The sequence below is a fragment of the Suncus etruscus genome, chromosome 9, assembly GCF_024139225.1.
Source record: "Suncus etruscus isolate mSunEtr1 chromosome 9, mSunEtr1.pri.cur, whole genome shotgun sequence".
Classification (NCBI taxonomy): domain Eukaryota; kingdom Metazoa; phylum Chordata; class Mammalia; order Eulipotyphla; family Soricidae; genus Suncus; species Suncus etruscus.
The window spans coordinates 69,601,020-69,604,886 of record NC_064856.1 but is presented as its reverse complement, the minus strand read 5'-3'; the positions used below and the strand labels follow the sequence as shown (position 1 = coordinate 69,604,886).

Here is a 3,867-nt window from a genome sequence, read left to right as displayed (position 1 = left end):
GAACATCCCCCTTCACCAGTACAACATTCTCACCACCAATGCCCCCCAACACTCTTTTCCCCCACCCCCTGCATGTATTCTAGACAGGTAATCTACTTCTCTTACTCATTAACATTGTCATGATAGTTGTTAGTGTAGTTATTTCTCTAACTGCACTCACCACTCTTTGTGGTGAACTTCATATCATGAACCAGTCCTTATAGCTCTCATCTGTATTGTCTCTGCATTATTACAATAATGTCTTTTATTTTTCTTAAAACCCATAGATGAATGAGACTATTTTGTGTCTACCTGGAGATAGAAATTCTTGTCCTGCATAACCTACTATTTGTTCTTGCTGAGTTATTATGCAAATCAGGTGCCTAATTTAATTTTTCAGATATTAAACTGATAAGAACAGATACTACACTTGATCTTAGTCAAAAGAATGAGAAGTGATCCTAATTTATCTTTATTTGATATCTTTATTTGATAATTTTGTTAAGTGTATTAGCAACAACAAACATACCTTTTTTTCTTTACTCATTCTATAACAGATCAGGAGATAGACTTTTTGATATTTTGATAAACCAAAATAAAGATAAAAGTAGAAAATAAAAGGCTTTCATAATAATGTGATAAAAATTGATATTAAGAATGGGAGTTAAGTCTGTTCATCAGTGTGCTTCCAACATCCTTTAATTAGAGGTACCCCCAAACACAATTCTTGGTGGCCCTGAGCCAGTAATTATGGCAGGGCCTGGTGAATGGAATGAATCAGGCAGGCATAACCCAAAGGGAATAACAGAAGAGTAAAATGAGTATACAAGTCTTGGCTTCCAAACTCTCATGAATAAGTCAGTCTTTTCTCCCTTTGGGGTAAGCAAGGAAGGAAATGAGTGGAGAGGTGAGAAACCTGAAGTTGTATTTCACTCTCTCTTCCCATGAAACTATACTAGAGGAAAGGAGAATTTTCAAAAGGATTGGTTGAATGAATGAATGAATGAAAAGAAGAAGTAAATGTTTCTAGTGCTTTTGCTTCATTTAACTTGTGAGATTTGTCAGGGATTCTAGAGATCTTGGAAGGTATATTGTTCATTATAAATAATGTTCACCACAAATATGCCACCAAAGCCCATGGGGACTAGGGCATTGCCACTTGCTAAAATACCCCTCAGTTGATGATTTGATAATAACAGGCACCTTCAAAACCAGTTTCTATCTTTTCAACTGTCTTGATTTCACCAGTTATGCCTCCCAGGGCATATGAGACTCATACTAAGAAAGCAGTAGTCATAGTTTTTAGGATTTTGTAGCTACTAAAACAAATTACCTAGTCTTGTTCTCAGGTTCTCTATCCATGGCCTTGATAATGTTGTATTTACTTAAGATAAAGGAGTTGGATATTGTTGGTTTGTAATAAAGATATCAGATGCAATAGCTCTAGTGGGTCTCCTTAAGGATTCTGCATAGAATGCATAGTGATTTGAACTAATGCTAGGCCAGAGATTTGTATTGATTAAAGATAATGAAATTATGTTCATTCTCAGTTTGCAGTTCTGTGGCCCAACTCAACCTGAACGTTGCTTTTCAAGGATATCTGGGTGGGACCTAACTAACCAGATTAACACACTCCAATCAGGAGCTTTATTTATAGCCTATCAAAGTTATACCCAGCCAGTTTCCATAAATACCTGTTAGTTATTAAGTTGATTTAGCCAGAGAATAAGGAAGGAGGGAGGTGAGGACCTATACTGGCCTTTCACAGTGTGTGTCTTAACAGGTGGTAGTGGCCAAGGTCTTGGAACAAGGTCTCTACTGCCTATTAACTAACTCAGGTTTTCAGAGCCTCAGGCTTCTCAGATGTGAAATGGGGAAGAAGGAATGGTTTAAATATATGCAACTTAAGCAGTGTTCCCAGAACTATTGACCATCAGGGATTTCAGAATGGTAAAAATTGTCTTTTGACCATACTTTTTCTGACCTCTTTGTGCCTTCTGAATATTCTCACAGAAGATGTTTCTCCAAGTACGGCATGTGTAGAATATTAAAGAAAGAAAAAAAGAAATAGAGAAGCCCAGTGACTTACAGTTTAATATTTGCATTGTGATAAGCTATGACATCCATCTTTGCACTCATCAGATATTAACATTCCAGACCTCTCCAAAGTTGTATTTATAACCTTCCAAACACACACTCATCCTATGAATATCATTTCATTATTAAAAATTTCATTTCTCATAATGGTTTTTTTTTTAGTTGGACGTCTTGGGAAATACACTGAGATGACATGATTTATTGCTGGCATTGGACTGTGGAATGGTTCTACTGCTTGTGGAATGATTTTATGGCATGTTGAACTCTTGCCTTTTTTTGCCAGCTTTTCTCAAAGGAGAAAATTTTGCAGCATTAACATCTTTTAAAAAATCACATAAGTAAAAACATCCCAGAATATGGAGGTAAACCTTGTTCTTAGGAATAAAAAATTCCCTCTGTTCAAAGTGCTATTATCCTCTTCAGGGTCAATTGAGAAAGAAATGAAGAATATATCAGACAAGCAAATGGTTCTGGTAGAAAATGCAGAAATGGGACTATGCTTAGCATGTACCTCCTAAGTATGATCAAAGGATGTAGTTGATAGGAAGGCACCTTATGAACTCTTAAATTAGGTAACTTTAATTATAGATAAGGATTTCCTTAGATTTAGGATAAAAAGATAGCCTCAACAGAAACTGTGCACAAACTATAGGAAACTCTGCTAAGAAAGGCAAAGAGGTATCTGTTCATGCAAAGGTCAGTTTCAGGGTAGTGAGAGTAGGTCTAAAACAGTCATTATCTCTAGCCACCCAATAAAATAACATATGCAAACACAACCTAACCGTCATATGAAAATAGCTTTAATATGATATCACTTGAGGTTTGGAGAGGTAGTACGGTAGGTAAGACTGCATACAGCTGACCTGGGTTTCATCCCTGGCACTAGGTATGGTCCTCTGAGCCATAGAGAAGTGATTCCTGGAAACTGAGCCAGGAATAAATTCTGAGCACTGCCAGGTGTGAACCCCAACAAGTATAAATAAATATAAAACACCATCTCCAGGGGCAGATATGACTCAGTGGTTAGAGTACATGCAAGGAATGTGTAGAAACCCGAGTTCAAACACTGCTTTGCTATTTCCTTTGCCATGTACTTCTAAGGTTGCCCTGTTGTTCCCAGTACCTATAGGTCTGAGCAGTAGTGCATTGCAGGTCTGAGCATTGAAATATCCTGCTTACTTGGCTGCAGTGTGGCACCCAGCCCGCTGCGTACCTTCTCTTTCCACATTATTAAGTCAATTATGCTGTAGTGTCTGTTGACTCACATTGGTTCTCCAGGTCAGCTTAACGTCAGAATTGCAATCACTCAGCCACCCTAAATTCTGTGCAAATTGCATCAACACTTTAAGGACTATTGAAAATGTACCTTTTCAGGTAGTCTTTCTTCTCAAATATGACAGGAAATGCTCCATTCCAGCTTTAAGCTTCATAAGCATATTTTGGTGCTTTCTGCTGCTTTGTTTTGAGGAGGCCACACCTGAAGTTGCTCAGATGTTACTCCTGATACTTTGCTGAGAGGTTACTCCTGGTAATTCTGGGGGGGCAGAGGGACAAATGTCTGATGTGAGTGTCAGACAGCACCCTACTCTTTTTTCTATATACCTACTTCATGTGTGTCTCTGTGTGTGTATGTGTGTCTTCGTGTGGGTGTCTATGTGTGATTTTTATATATCCAGTTTTAAGGAACTCTTCCCTGGTTCCTTAGATGTTACTTACTTACAGGGGATCTTGCCAAAGAGTCTTTAAGTGTACTCTTTATAAGTCTTTCTCTAAGAATTTAGTGTCTCTTAA

General features: G+C 37.7%; 1 pseudogene; it reads right to left on the bottom strand.

The window, feature by feature from the left end:
* Positions 1-353: 353 nt before the first annotated feature.
* Positions 354-439, bottom strand: LOC126019543 (uncharacterized; annotated as a pseudogene).
* Between the last annotated feature and the right edge of the window lie 3,428 nt (positions 440-3,867).